General features: G+C 36.7%; 1 protein-coding gene across 1 annotated transcript in view; it reads right to left on the bottom strand.

Moving 5' to 3' along the window:
* Cenpp (centromere protein P) overlaps positions 1–17,007 on the bottom strand; it is a 227,122-nt gene that overhangs the window by 121,220 nt on the left and 88,895 nt on the right. The gene's annotated exons all lie outside the window — the stretch shown is intronic.

Raw genomic sequence — 17,007 nt, 5'->3', positions numbered from 1 at the left:
CTCTAACTCCATCCATTTACCTGCAAATGCCATGATTTTATTCTCTCTTATTGCTGAGTAATATTCCATTGTGTATATATGCCATATTTTTTTTATCCATTAATCTACTGAAGGGTATCTAGATTTTAAGACATAAATTTGCAAATCTGTAACAAAATTGCTACTTTGGTGAAAACTGTAGAGGGAAGATCACAGTGTGATTAAAAATAATAAAGATTGGGCTGGAGATGTAGTTTAGTAGGAGAGTGCTTGCCCAGCGTGTGTGAGGCCCTGGGTTCAATCACCAGCACTCCAACAAATAAATATATACATAAAGTAAAGTGAAATAATAAGAGTCAATTACCAGTACACAGAGAGGAATGCAGGGCTCTTGAGCTGGAAATCCAGTTCCATTTCCAGTCCAGGGCAAGTCATCACCTCTTGGACCCCTTGGATCCTGCTTTCTTATCTTTAGAGGACAGAGGCAACAACACGGATCTATGAAGTTGTTATGAGGCTTGTGTGATAAAAATGAATGTGAAATGCTTTGTAAACCAAAAGTTCATAAAACATGAGCAAATACCAGACAACTATGGACAGACAAAAAAATTAAAGATCATTAAGTCCTTAAAAATAAAACACTGCAAGGATAATTATTCTAAAATTAAAATACAGTATAAAGTTTGAGTTGTTTTAATATTTTTTCTACAACATAACAAAAATAAAATAAATCATGATGTCAGGGCCATGATAAGAACACATATAAAAAAAATGTTAGATGAGATTGGAAAAATCCATTTCTTGAAATTATTAAAATACTAAGATTAATGCTGAAGCTAAAATAATCAAAACAAACAGCTTAGAGCAGTTAATATTTTTTCTAAAAAGAAAAGACAGAACAATAATGGAAATGATTCCAGAAATCCCCGCAATTAACATCCCACAGTTAATGTTTGTGTTTTCCATCCACAGCTGTTATCCATTTTTGATTTTAAGTTTGCAAAAAACAAATCATTAATAAAAATCATAAACAACCAAAACTTCATTAAAAATTTCTGCTATAAACACATTTTATGGTAAATACAAAATATTACCCAGTTGAAATCCATTCAAGATTGAAAAAAATGAGTTATCACAACTTACTGGGTTTATTAAAGCCTTCAAGGCAACAAAGAATCTCAATGACCACAAATCTATATTTCCTCCCAACTATTGGTCATCATCTATTAGTCATCAACATTCATGAAACAAACATAATACCTTAAGAAAACCACCTACAGACAAAAGCTTAAAAAAAGAACAAACCCTTAATATTTGTTTCCCTTGAAGCTACTACACTATTTGTCTTTCATTCACAATTCCCTTTTGCTTATGAAGGAAGGAAGGAAGGAAGGAAGGAAGGAAGGAAAGGAAGGAAAGGAAGGAAAGGAAGGAAAGGAAGGAAAGGAAGGAAAGGAAGGAAAGGAAGGAAAGGAAGGAAAGGAAGGAAAGGAAGGAAAGGAAGGAAAGGAAGGAAAGGAAGGAAAGGAAGGAAAGGAAGGAAAGGACAGGAAAGGACAGGAAAGGACAAGACAAGACAAGACAAGACAAGACAAGAGTCTTGCTATGCTGCCCAGACTGGAATTAAACTATTGGGCTCAAGTGATCCTTTTACCTTGGACTCCTGAGTAGATGGGACTACAAGTACATGGCACTCTGCCTGGTGTTCCCATCACTTTTTCAAATCATTCTTACTCAATCTTCATTACCTTTCTATTCACATGGACCTTAACCTATTGCAACTGAACTAACCCTTCTAAATTTATTTTCCTCAAATTGTGTCATATAAATAATATTAATCCAGGATAGCTGATGTTTAAAGAATATTTTGACATATCCTACTAAATGCTTTACTTATATTTATTAATTTAATCTTCACAATAACCCTATAAAGCAGGTACCTTTAGTTATATCTGGTTTTTTAGGTGTGGGAACTGAGGAACAAAGATTTAAATAATTTGGGCAGATATTGGATTGATACCCAGCAGCCTTGATTCATATAATACGCGCGCGCACGCGCGCACACACACACACACACACACACACACACACGCACACTCTTTTCTCTCTGCCCTCTAACAATTTCATTTGCTTTTGTGTTTAGCCACTACCAAAATCCAAAATTCACATCTCACATGCTGACCTCTTTCATGAGGAACAAACCTTGAAAAGCAAACCCAAATATTCAGTGCCATAAAAATCAACCTCTTGAACAATTTCCTTCAAACTCTCATGATCCATTTCAACTTTGTCTTTCCTCCCAGTTATTCAGGTTCTAAACTTCTAAGGAGTCACTTATTCATAACACTCTTGCAACAGCCAAGTAGGCACCAAATCCTTCCCTGCCTTCCAATAAACATAGACTCCTTTTATCCTCAGTCACTATATCACAATCTTCCAGCTGGAATATCAAAATAGTTCCCTGGCCTCATCTTGCTTATCCAATTCTAACAAACTGCCACCTGGATTAATTATGTCATTCCCTTCATCAAAATCTTATAATAGTTTTTTATTGGTGACTGAATTAAGAACACATCATAACTTTAAGACTACCTTTTAAGACTATCAAATAATGACATTTGGGGTTTTTATTTCACAGTTCGGCTCCAGATTACTTCCTATTTCTCAAATGCACTCTACATTTTCTGGCTCCTGTGTCTTTGTTCATATTATCCTCTGCATCTGTCAACATTTTAACTTCAAATGTCTGTGTCAAAACTATTCATCTCAGCTCATCTTCTTGATTCTCACATAAACTGATGTAGACTGCCTCATCTCCCAGGTCTTCCCAGTATTTTGACTGTGCTTCTCCTTTGTTGTCATGATATAACTTATTATAGCCATTTGTATGCTGGTTCTCTCTTTCACATTTTCCCAAGTATTTTAGACGTGCTGGTTGCAAAGACTGTCTTGGTCATCTGTCTCCCTTTCCCTAATACTTGTACATCGCCATGGCTCCACATTTCTGAATGATATCATTGAAATGAAATGTGTTCTCATCCTAAAATCGAATCGTGTTTTTATCCTTCGCATCTTCTTCCACTCTAGCAGCTCCCATCCCCCAACCCCCGCAGCCCTGTCACAGTCCACACTTCCTATTTGAAGATGTGCTGCTTTTACTCCACATGATGTGGATGTAGGGCAGCCAGCCTTTTTTCTCCCCAATGCACTTTTACACGATCACTGAAGGCATCTTTTACATTCTCCATCACAGACTCTGGGGAGCTCTGGAACACATTCTCCCATCCAATTACCTCTGAACAGAGGTAACCAGGAAAAATTTCCAGCAGTAATAGCTCTGCCGGTAAAATTTTAAAAATTGCTTTGAAATGAACCCATACACAGAAGAGGCTGCAAAGAGTCTGATGGAGAAACACAGGGACAATTCAGGCCAAGGAGTAAAAACACACACCATTTTTGCTGCTGCAGTAGCCAAAAGACGTGACATGAAGACTTGTAGTGTGACAGAGATTTTTCTTTTCCCTGTTTACTGAGAAATATTTATAACAGGAGCAAAAGCAAAAGCAGGTAAAACAATATGATAATTAGCAATGATAATTATTTTATATTCCCATTCCTATTATTTTAAGTAAGTTTTATTGAGTAGAAATTCAGTACTGTATAATTTATTAAAGTGTACAAAATTTCTTTAGTACAGGTATGCAACCATCACTATAATCTATTTTACATTTTCATCACAAAAATAATCCACATATCCAAGTTCCTCCCACTTACTCCTTGGCAAGCCTACTTTTTCTATGGATTTCCCTACTCATATATTTTATATAAATGGAAACATAGCAGGGGGTCTTTTGTGAGTGGCTTTTTCTGCTTAGCCTAATATTTTCCAAGTTTATCCATGAGGTAGCAAGTCAGTACTTCATTGTTTTTTATTACCAAGGACATACTACATTTATTTATTAATTCATTCATTGGTGGAGGGTTGGGTTATCTCTAGTTTTGGGCTATTACAAATAAAGTTACTATAAACACAACAAATTTCTGAGTGGACATATGTTTTCATTTCTCTTGAGTATAAACCTAGGGATGGGACTCTGGGGTCAAATGGTAACTACGCTCTTTTTGAAGCTGTGCCATTTTACATTCCCATCAGAATTTATATGGATTCTAATTTCTCCACATTCTCGACAATACTTCTTATTGTCCTTGTCCTTTTTTGTGGGGGCGGGGCTTTGGTGCTGATCATTTTTCTGATTACTGCCATCCTGGGTAGTATGAAATGGTACCTCACTATTGTTTGTTTTAACATACAGATTTAACTTTATTCATTGTTGTCATTTAAAGCTTGATTCACAAACCATTTTCACATTTCTATATTACAAGAATTAAGCAGTATAATTATACATTGCTTCATGGGTTCAAGTTCTGTATGTTAAGCCAAATAATGAATATTTTTTTCCATATGGAAACTATACAATATAATAAATGTCAAAGAAAGCACTTTTTCTTTACTTTCAGGATCTAAACATTCTGAATGTTCAGAGGTCTTTTGCTATATTATTTTATATTCAAATATCTATCTATATTGAGTCAAGTTACATGACCAAAACAACTTAGAAAATTAATTAATTGTGTTGTACAAGATTTTCCACCTACCACTATCATGTTCAAAGGAATTCATGTTGCAATGCTGACAAAATCTTGGGCTACTCTGGAAAAACGTGCAGTTTACTCATTACCTTAACCCTGAGGCAAGTTCATCCAGGATAGTACTGGCTTCCCAGCTAAAAGTAACCAATGAAATACAACACATTAACTGCAGTTGACAGTGGTTTCAGGAAAACCACACTTGAGAATTATAATACATTATCTTCCTCATCTCACCATCAGTCATTGAGTTTGTAGTCCACCATGCTGTTTACTATGTGGATTGTGGTAGTAAATGAGTCAAGATGGACTTCCTCAGAAATAATAATGAACTGTGGTCCCAATTCTTCCCATTTTCCAGGTACAACCTGCCGTGACCAGAGCAGCCAAACTAGCAGATTCTGGTGAGGGGTGATGGGAGATTGGAAGAAATAAGACTCACATACTCAGATTGCGAAATTAACAGCTGGGATTGTTTGGAGTGCTGCTCTCTGATGGAGAAGCAAGTCTAAATAATTAAGCCAGCAATGTTTATTATATATGCCTCATTAATCAGATTAAAGACTAGACAAGCATTATTCTTTGTATTCATGAAAGTTACAGAGTGAGCAACATTATGCAGCTTATTCCTCAGTTACATTCTACAGTTGCAATATGCAATGGTAGGAGCATTGTGCAGCTCTCAAGAAAGTCCATTGTTTAAAGCTACCGTTATATGAGCAGGTTCAGGAGGTGCAGAGCTGGTGAAACACTGTAGTTGTTTTAATAAGAGAATTCCTTCATTCCCAGGAGGTGTGTGCCTGAGAGCAAGATTGAGGCTGATAAGACTCTAGCACAGAGCCTCCCCTTCCCATGGAGGGCATTACCATAGCAACCAGGCATCCTGCACCTTTGCATAGAAACTTTCCAAGGCACCAAGCATGCCAAAGCCATGCAGTCATCAGGGATCCCAATTTCAGACAATGCTTTCCCATTCACTGTCATGGCGCTCTACAACAATCAAATCTTTGTCTTTATAAATCAATAGATCAAATGAACCTGTCATCTTTTGCAGTTTTGTTGCACTCAATATCAAATTGCCACCCTTTGATGACTGAACTGAATTCTTGTAGAGCTGTTCACCACACTGCTACACTTTATGAGCTCAGGGTTGGTAGTTATCAGCAAGGTGAGTTCATACTTCTGCAGTCAAGTAAAGGTTTCAGAGGGATATATGCCACACTGGCACAGAATAAGAACTCGGCCATGATCTCTGCACTGCTCTTGGCCCATCATGATGCCCTGCTCCCAGGACAGCTGCTGGGCCATGGTGAGGCTGCAACCAAGGGGAGATTCCAGTAATCTTTGACAACCACCACCTGGTTTCAAAAGTCCTATTTTTTTTTTCATGTATTTGGATACAATATCTTTATTTTATTTATTTTTATGTGGTGCAGAGGATTGATCCCAGGGCCTTGCATATGCTAGGCAAGTGCTCTACTACTGAGCCACAACCCCAAACCCAGCCCCTCACTGTGGTTTTGATTTGTATTTTTCTGATGCTTTCCTTCAAGTGTTTGGCCATTTCTTTGTGGAGATGTCAATTTAGAGACTACCTCCATCTTTAAATTAGTTTTATTTTTTAAATTATTGAGTTGTAGAAATTCTAGACACAATTCCCTTAGAAGATAAGTGATTTGCAAAATTCTTCTCCCATTTGGTGACTTGTTTTTTCACTTTCTTGACAGTGTCCTTAAAAGCTTTCAATATTGGTGATGTCCAATTTATCTATTTTTTTCTTTTGTTGCATCTTTGTGTCACATCTAAGAAACAGTCACCTAATCAAAGCTCATGTATATTTATATCTAGGATTTCTTTTAAACATTCAATAGTTTCAGTTCTTTTGGTTAGGTCTTTGTTTCATTTGTAGGTAAATTTTGTATATGGTGTTACAAGGATATCCAGTTGTCCCAGTACCATTATTCAAAGCAGATCAAGATCAAGATCAAGATACCAAACACATCTATCACCTACAAGGTTCTTCCACACTCCTTCTCAGTCCATACCTAGCCCTAAGGGCACTAATTTCATAGTGTACACTGCCATCTATTAATTTTACCTGTTCTTGAACTTGAATTAAACAGACTCATACACATAAATATTCAGTTACTAATTTCTTTTGCTTGTTAAAAGAGAAAATTACAGCTGGGCCTGGAGGCCCATGCCTGTAATCTCAGTAACTTGGAAGGCTAAGGCAGGAGGATTGTAAGTTCAAGGCCAGCCTGGGCTTACTGACACTCTGTCTCAAAATTTAATAATAATTTTTAAATGAGTCTATGGATGTAGTTCAGTGGTAAAACATCCCTGGGTTTAATCCCCAGTACTGTAAAAAAGAAAAAAGACGAGATGCAAGGTGCAGTGGCCCTAAGCAACTTAGCAAAACCCTGATTTTAAATTTAAAAAAAAGGAAGAAAGAAAGAAAAAAAGAAAAAGTGCTGGGAATATGGCTCAGTGGTAAAGCTTCTCTGTGTTTAATCCTTGGTACCAAAAAGGGAGAAAATTACAAACAAATCTAGTTTTGCAGATGTTAACTGGCTTTATCCGATTCTAAAGTAAGGTAGCAGTATAGACACAAACCGGTTTAGAAGAGAATGGCTTAGAAGAGTCTACCAACCAAAAGGCAGATCATATGCAGAGCCAGAAAAAACTTAAGCATAGAAAAGTACAAAAAATGGAAGTGAGATAGAATAGTCAGTTTAGTTATAGCTTGCATCTGTCTTGTCTTAACATGATTTGAGCAGTTGGTTGCTTATGATTGACTGAAACTCAGCTACTTGTTAGGAGAGTAGGTCACAGTCTGCTTACCTAAAATATTAGGTTATAGTTCACTAGGTGTGGATAAGCCTTTATTAAGCCAAACTAGAAAATGTATGGAAGCAGCTTGAGGCCAAACTTGTTAACACCCTCAACATGATAGCTACGAGATGCATCTATGTTATCACACATATCAGCAAATTACTTTTTATTACTAAAGAACATTTCACAGTAGGGTGCAGTGGTGCATGCCTGTAATCCCAGCAACTTTAGAGGTTGAGATGGGAGGATTGTAGGTTTGAGGCCAGCCTCAGTAATTTAATAAGGCCCTAAGCAAGTTAGTGAGACCCTATCTCAAAATGAAAAATAAAAAAAGGTTGGTGATGTGGCTTATTCATAAAGCTCCCCTAGGTTAAATACCCAGTATCAAAACAAAACAAACAAAAATTATTCAACTGCATATATCCCAGTGTATTTTTTTTTTCATTCTAATGTTGAAAGTCTCTTGAGCTGTTTAGTTTGGAGCTATTATATATAAATAAGTTGCTATAAGCATGTTTATGCACAACTTTTTAAGGGCATATGCATTCATTTCCATGGGATACATACCTGAGAGCAGAACAGTTGACATATGTTAGAGTCTGTAAACAAGTCTGGATGGCGCCTGGCAAAATGCCAGAGGGAGTGGTTTGTGAAGTAACAAAAGCGAGCTATTAAGTGTGGAGATTCCTTATTGGTTGACTGCTGTATCTATTTTATGCTAATTAGATAAGCTGTGTAAAATGCATAAATACCTCGGTTGTCCTACAATAAACGGCTTCCATTCCTGCTGCATCAAGATACACAAGTCATTCGTCACCCCCCGGATATTCTGCTGCAGCTGGACTGCGGCAGACATAGGATAGGACCATTTACAGATGTGGTGGACACTATCAATAGTTTTCCACGATTGTACCAACTGATATTCTCACTGACAATGTTTAAGAGCTTCTTTTGTTCCACAACCTGATCCACAATTGATGCTGTTAGTCCTTTTTTATTTTTTTTTTGTACCAGAAATTAAATATAGGGGTGCTTAACCATTGAGCCACATTCCCAGCCCTTTTTATATTTTGAGATAGGATATTGCTAAGTTGCTTAGGGCCTTGCTAAGTTGCTGAGGCTGACTTTGAACACATGATCCTCCTGTCTCGGCCTCCTGAGTCACTGGGGTTACAGGAGTGTCCCACCATGGCCAGCTGTTAGTCTTTTAAGCACAGCCTTTTTGGTGGGAAAGCAACACAACCACCTTGTGGTTTTAATTTGCATGTTTCTAATAACTAAGGACATTAAGCATCATTTCACATGCATACTGGCCAACTGGGTGGCTGCTTTTATAAAATTCCAAGTCTTTTACCCAATTTAGTGTTGTTTATTTTTTTAACTGATTTAAAGTGTTAGTTATACATTCTTATATGAGTCTCTGATTACTATGCACACTGTATCTCTCCTCAGGCTGTGACTTTTTTTTAATATTTATTTTTTACTTTTTAGGTGGAAACAATTTCTTTATTTTATTTTTATGTGGTGTTGTGGATCGAACCCAGCGCCCCACCCATGCCAGATGAGTGCGCCACTGCTTGAGCCATATCCCCAGCCCAGGCTGTGACTTTTTTTTTAACTCTGAAAAATTGGTGATTTTTTTTTTAATTAACAAAAGTTCTTATTTTTAATGATGTCCAATTTATCAAGTTTTGACTTCATGATTGGTGTTTTTAACTTCTTCCTTAAGAAATATTTGCTTACCCCAAGTATATGAAGCTACTTACCCCTATTTTCTCCTGGAAGCATGTTTTATTATCTTTCACATTGAAGGTTGATGACCCATCTTGAATTGATTTTTGTGTTTGGTATAAGATATGCATAAAAATTCACTTTTCTCCCTTAGCAAAATCCATTTGTTCCATATCATTTATTGGAAAGATATCTTTAACTCACTGAATTTCAGTGGTGTCTTTATCATAAGTGATTTCATATATCTAATTTATTTCTGGGCTCTATGTCTATTTCTAAAGTCTGAATTTTTGTTCCATGTGCTTGAAATTCAGTAATATAAGTCCTCCAATTCTGCTGGTCTTACTCAGAATTGTCTTAGTTATTCTAGGTCCTTGGCATTTCCACATTAATTTTAGAATTAGCTTGTAAAATTATACAAAAACCCTGTTGAAATTTTTACTGGAACTACCATAAACCTGTAGATCATTTTGGAGAGGACTGGCATCTTAGTAATATTGAATCTTTCAAACAATAAGTGTTCTTTAATTTCCTTCCTCACATTTTTTTTTTTTTTAGTATCCACATAAAAGTTTTATACATTTTTGAAAGTTGTTCCTTGGTTATGGATAGATCAGATGTTATCACACATGACAGTTTTTTATGCTGATTATGTGTTGCTAATATATAGTCTAAATTGATTGTTTCATACTGACATAACCAGCAATCTTGATCAATTTGCTTATTAATTCTAATAGTGTACCTATAGATTCCTTGGATTTTTAAAAATACAATCATGTCAAGTGCAATTAAAAATAATTTTTATTCCTTTTCTCCTATTTTTATTTCTTATCTTGTATCCTACTATTAGGACATCCAGTACAAATTTGAGTATGAGTGGTTAAAGTGGACACCCTTGCAGGTACTGAACATCAGGGGTGGACAAATTTTGCTATTTCCTCACTGAAATCACATTTAGCCTGCCTGGCTCCTCATGTTACGTTACCTGTAATTTTTTTTTTGCCAATAGATACCCTTTATCAATTTAAAATCTCTTCCTATTCCACTTTGCTGAAAGTTTTCATCCTCACAATGGTAAACTGGATTTTATATAAAATGGTTTTCTTTAATTATTGAGATGATATTATACTTCTTTATTTTGTTAATATTGTGAATCATGGGCTGGCAATGTGGCTCAAGCGATATCTCGCTCGCCTGGCATGCGTGGGGCGCTGGGTTCAATCCTCAGCACCACATAAAAATAAAACAAAGACGTTGTCACCACTGAAAACTAAAAAATAAATATTAAAAAATCTCTCTCTCTTAAAAAAAAATATTGTGAATCATATCGGTCATTTTCCAAACCAACTAGAATTCTTGGAAAAATTCTTGATCATAATGTATCCATTTTTTTAAAAAAATGTATCCATTTTATGTATACTAGATTTTAATATATAATGTTTTATTTACTATTCATATATTTATTGGCCTATAAATTTTGTGATGTCATCATCAGATTATGGCAAAGGGGCTATTTGGCCTAATAAAAAGAATATCTTCCTCCACTTTTTAAACATAATAAATTATCACACAAACATATTGATTATAATTACTTAATACCATCAAACCCAGTAATTGTTCAACTTTCCAACTTTTCCACAATTTTTTAAACAGGTTTGTTTGAGGCAGTATCCACATAAGGCCTACACAGATACCCTAAATTGATAAGAAGTCTTTTAAACTATAAATTTCCCCTTTGTCTCTTTCTTACAATTTATTTGATGGAGAAACTACGCAGTTATCCAATGGTATCTTCCTTAGTTTAGATTTTGCTGATTGTATAGTGGTAATATCCTTTAACATAATGATGTCTTCTACATTCCCAATAAGTCAGTAGTTGAATCAATATTGACATTTAAAAAATTTTTTATTTGTTCTCTTTACATATACATGACAGTAGAGTATATTTTGACACATTTATATAAACATGAAATATATCTTATTCTATTTAGGATCCCAATCTTGTGGTTGAACATGATGTGGAGATTCATTGTGGTTTATTCATATGTGTATACAGAAAACTTATATTAGATTCATACCACTGTCTTTCCTATTCAGATCTCAATTCCCTTCCTTTTATTCCCCTTTGTCTAATCCAAAGTACTTCTATTCTTCCGCCTTCCCTCCTTGTGTGAGAGCATTTGCGTATCAGAGAGAACATTCAACCTTTGGTTTCCTGGGATTAGCACTACGCTGCTATAAATATTGATGTGGCTGTGTCACTGTAGTATGCTGATTTTAAGTCCTTTGGATATATACTAAGGAATGGTATAACTGAGTCAAATGGTGCTTCCATTCCTAGATTTTTGAGGAATCTCCATACTGCTTTCCAGAGTAGTTGCACCAATTTGCAGTCGTACCAGCAATGTATGAGTGTGTCCTTTCCCCACATCCTCATCAACATTTATTGTTACTTGTATTATTGATAATTGCCATTCTCACTGGAATGAGATAAAATGGAGTGAGATTAATGGTCTATCAGAGGTACAGGTGGCAAAGATTTTCTCCTATTCTGTAGATTCTCTTCATGCTCTGATTTCCTTTGCTGTGAAGAAGCTTTTTAGTTTGATACAATGACATTTATTGATTCTTAATTTTAGTTCTTGCCAATCATTTTCCCCCTCCATCACCTGCAGACCCTGCCTTTTGTGGACTCAGGATTTCAGCCTCAAACTCAGTTACTCTAACTCTGGCCCTTTTGACTTCCTGGCAGGGCATGACCCTCCCAGTTGGTACTGGGAGCCACTAAACTCAAAGGGAAAAGGGGATCTATGTGGATTTCCACCACTCATATTCCCTGGTGTAAAACGCTCTCTGCCTCTGAGTTTCCCCTGACTTCTTGGGCATGCTCTATGACATGCTGTGTGGATTTGTCAGACTTGATTTTTAGACTGGCTTGGGCTTGCCAGGACCCTCAAGCCACAGCCACGGGCCCCAGCGGGGGTGGGCTTCAAGATGGCTCTTTCCTTAGCTCTCCTCGGGCAGCTGGGAAAGACAGGACATTTCTACCACATGAGAGTACTATGCAGAACACCTCTGAATCCGTCTGGCAGTGTCCTTAATCTCTGATTTTTCCATAACAAGACATGCCACAGGCCTCCCAAAAATGCGGTTTGCTTTATATGGCTTTGATTGCAAAGGGACTGCTGTGAAGGCAGGCAGGGGTGTAATTTTTACCTTATTCTATTATATCCAACCTCCTGAGTCCCCTATCTGTTTTGACTGTCCAGTATTAATTCCCAATAAAGCTCCCCCCATCCCCCGACCCCCACAGTCCTTTTTTCCCCCCCTAACCACTTTACTGAGAAGCTGTCTACCCTCTTTCTTCACACCATGAAGCAGCCTGGAAAGCAACCTTCTCTACTCTACCATCTTCCAGATCTAATACTGACATTTTAAATTATTATTATTTTTGGTACTGGTAACTGAACCCAGGGGCATTTTACTGATAAGCTACATCCCCAGCCAGTTTTATTTTTTAGACAAGGTCTCACTAAGTTGCTGAGGGCCTCACTAAATTGCTAAGGCTGGCTTCAAACTTGTGGTCCTCCTGCTTTGGCCTCCATAGTCACTGGGATTACAAGTGGGCAACACGGGGCCTGGCTCAATTTTGACTTAAAAAGAATTTAAAAAAATTTTTTTTTAGTTGTCAATGGACCTTTATTTAATTTATTTACTTATATGTTGTGCTGAGGATTGAACCCAGGGCCTCACACAAGCCAGGCTCTACCACTGAGCCACAACCCCAGCCCCCTTAAAAAGAAATTTTAATAAAGTTGTAAAAGTTTTATAAGCATACAGCTTGATAATTTTGTTTACAACTAAGCACAGCATGTAACTAGTATCCAGGTTAAGATAAGAACACTCCTAGCACATCAAAGGGCCACCACTGTTATGACTACTAGCATGATTTACTTTTCTTGATGTACTTGTATATCGATGTGATCACACTTATGCTGTAAATATTTGTTCCAATCACTGACACGAGCAAAGCAAGAACATTGCTGTCCAGACACTGAGCTCTACTATTCTCATCTGGGGTTCTGACTTACAACCAACCAAGGCAAGGGGACAAGGAATTTCTTTCTTTCTTTTTTTTTTTTTTTAAAGAGAGAGTGAGAGAGGGAGAGAGAGAGAAGGAATTTCAACATTTATTTTTTAGCGGACACAACATCTTTGTTTGTATGTGGTGCTGAGGATCGAACCCGGGCCGCACGCATGCCAGGCGAGCGCGCTACTGCTTGAGCCACATTCCCAGCCCAAGGAATTTCTTCCTTACACAGGAAATGTAACTCAGAAAGTTCTTCATCATCAATACTGCTTGATGGGCTGTGCCTGTGGAGACTGCTGCATCTACCAGTGGGGGTGCTTTCAAGCTCAGGAAGCTTCTTCCTGCAGGTCTAATGAGAGTAGGCTCCCCACTAACCCTCCCAGAGGACACTTCAAGCACTTGCTACAGGTTCTGGGAGTCATTTGAGATACTGATGAACCAGAGCAAAATGTTGTAACTCTTAATTTGTTTGTACTAGGAAAGAAGATGATATTCTCATTTTCTATAGGAGTCAGAGGCAATGACATGAAGTTATCAGTCCTCAAACCGCACTTAGTGAATTACACAACTATAAAAGTTCTCCAAAAGCCACTAAAACATTTCTTAATGTAGTAGGAGCTGAGTTAGCTTATTCAACCTGGTTTTAAAACTAAATTTAAAATTATTCAAAAATGAACATATTAACTTCTCTTCCATATGATCTAAAAGGATTAATGACCCATAACTTAAGCTCTGAGAAACGGTAATATCTGAAAACCCATCTTCCCACTTCATAGCATCAAAAGCCCCTTTTTTTCCCCTTACATTTTCCCTTGCCCAAGGCCCACCACAGCTGTTCACTTACTCCAGACATACTGCAAAAAACTGCCAACAATATAAAAATTTCTCTCATCTCACAAATTTCTCCTTAATCAATTTATTTAACAATTATTAGTTTGAATAAATATAAGTAATAGAAATTCTATTTCCTAGATCTATATATATATCCTCTGCTCCCACCCATATTTCCCATCAATTTACTACTATGAATAAGTCAAAGAGTTCCTTTCATCTAAAGGGTACTTGTAGCAATATTATATAATTCCACAGAAAATATGGAGACTAATCCATTGAGACTGAGTCTAATAATATTAAACTCAATCTCTATGTCTTCATATGGAGATTAATACATTAATACTGAAACTAATAAATCTCAAGGGAGACTCCAAGTACTTTTACATGGAATTGAAGAAGAGGATTAGACATGAAAAGGCATCCCCTAAAATGATAGGAAGCCAAAGAAAAGGTGGGACAAAAAGCCAAAGGTGCGATACAATTTTAGATATGGAGTAGCAAAATTTACATCTGTCTCCTAAGATGAAAAACAACTCCACAGATAGAAAGGTGACCTCAGGGGGCTGGGGTTGTGCCTCAGTAGTAGCACACTTGCCTGGCACTGGGTTTGATTCTTAGCACCACACATAAATAAATGAATAAAATAAAGGTCCATCAATAACTAGAAAATACATATTAAAAAAATAAAAAAGAAAGGTGACCACAGACCACTGATAAGTGACCAGACCACCTGGGCTTGTTGCCTACTCTGACTCTATAGCTACAGGGGTCCAACCAGCTTTGTCCATTTAGAAACTGCAGAATAATTTATCTCTTATTTCTGACATATTTGTTAAAAGATACATTTCAACGTGCCCTCCTCCCTGGCTCCCCCACTAAAAAAATTAGCCCATTAAATTTACAGGGCGAATTACTTAATTTTTACCATGGGAGGGCAGTCTTATTCTAATATGCTTTAGAAGTCTGAAATAAAAACAACAAAGTCAGATATATTTTAAAATAATCTTAAAACACTAATCATATTTTAAGATTCGGACAATGACAAATAACTACAAGCAAAAACTCTAACACATGGTTGGACTGCTAAAAAATACTTGGTAAAATGAAGGGATGAAATATTTGAAAATGGAGACAAAAAATTATGCTTCGTATATTTATAAAGTATCTAAGTCACTTCACAATAGTAGGAAATCTTAATGATGATGATAAGAAGAAGAGGAGTACCCAGTATTTACTAAGTCCATACTATGTGCCAATAATAAAATAAGCACTGCTGAAATACCCACACTTGATCAGTAGAAATGGACACACCAACCCTCCAAATTATATGGACATGCAAAGGACTCACAACAGGGACAGGGTATAACTCAGTGTATATGTATACTTTGTATATATTTGTTAAATTAGCCACACTGACCTCTCCAGGTGTAAAGATGCTAGAACCTAAAATTTTAAAAAGAATCCCTGGTAATTCTGATCCTGATGGCTCTCTTACTACACTTTAGGAAGCACTGATTGAGAGGACTCCTAAACTTCTGACTTACCTAAAAAAGGTGGGGCTGGGATGGGGAGGCACCATTTATAGAAAAAGTGAATAATGAAGGAAAGAAAACTTGTGAAGTGTGTCAGTTTTACTTTTGTCCTCTTGGCTTGCTCCCTTACAATATGAAGACCTAAATATTTAAACTTTCTAAAATAGTGTCTGCCTCCTACTTTTTAAATTTATAAATTATATTTTAGAGTAGTTTTAGGTCCACAGCAAAACTGAGCAACAAGTATAGAGACTTTCCAGACCCCTTTCTTTATTGAATACTTCCTGCTAGTGCTATCCAAAGCTCCAGGCCCATCTTGTTCTTTCCCTCAGTCCTCCTGGAATCAGCCATTTCCCAAAGGAGTAGCCCTGGTTCCTTTTATTGGAGAATGGTATTAGAAAGCAAGATCTTGGGCTTGGGATGTGACTTAGTAGTAGACTGCTTGACTAACATACTGACAAAGAAAAAAGCCAAGATCTAGTTACTAGGTGTGCTCATTGCTCTTGGGCTCTCTTTTATTCTAGACCCTTTCAGCTTCAGCAAGGAGATAAACATGTGTCTACTAACTCATGTAAGTACATGTATCTATAAATATCTCAATACGTAACCATCTGTGTGTATATTTAGCTAAATATGAGTTATATTACTGCATCCAACTCTAATCCACCATGATGTGGATCATTCTTACTTCCTGCCCTTGCTTATCTATTACCTCCCACTTCAACAGTGAGAAGCCTGGCTCCTACCATCTTCCTTATAATAAATAACTTAAACACTCCATTCCAGTTCACAAGTGCCCAGTATATGGGTATATCCACATACTCCTCCGTCTCATCTGTTTTTATCCCTCTCCTTGCTTTATTCTCCTTGATTGTACTCTACACCACTTGATAAAAGCTTATTTTCTGATTTCCTCCTTTATGATATCACTGCTAAGTCCCCAGCATCTAAAACTGCCTTACACACAGTAGGGGTTCAATTTTAAAAAAGAGCTGAATAAATAAACAAATGCAGGTCTCACTTTTCTAGCTGAATATGTTATTCACTTTGAGATACTATATGTACTTCAATCAAATTGCAATTATAACATATAATTTAGACTATTCACCAATTCAGCTGACTTCCCAATTATCACAATTAAAACCAATGAACTAAATCACTGGTCACCAAGTATCATTCACAGCTCCGACTTTCCTGGAAGGTCTGACTCTAACCATCATCTCCCTCTATTTCCAACCACTGCCAATTTAGATCTTCTAAATTCTAATCTTCTGCCAACCTAGTTTAAAATTTTAGACAGTTTTGATTTTATGTACTCTAGCTATGTATTCATTAAATATTTTTCCACATTTGCTGGGA

This window comes from Callospermophilus lateralis, chromosome 17, assembly GCF_048772815.1.
Source record: "Callospermophilus lateralis isolate mCalLat2 chromosome 17, mCalLat2.hap1, whole genome shotgun sequence".
Classification (NCBI taxonomy): Eukaryota; Metazoa; Chordata; class Mammalia; order Rodentia; family Sciuridae; genus Callospermophilus; species Callospermophilus lateralis.
Note: the sequence above shows the minus strand (reverse complement) of the source record. Positions and strands in the feature narration are given on the sequence as shown.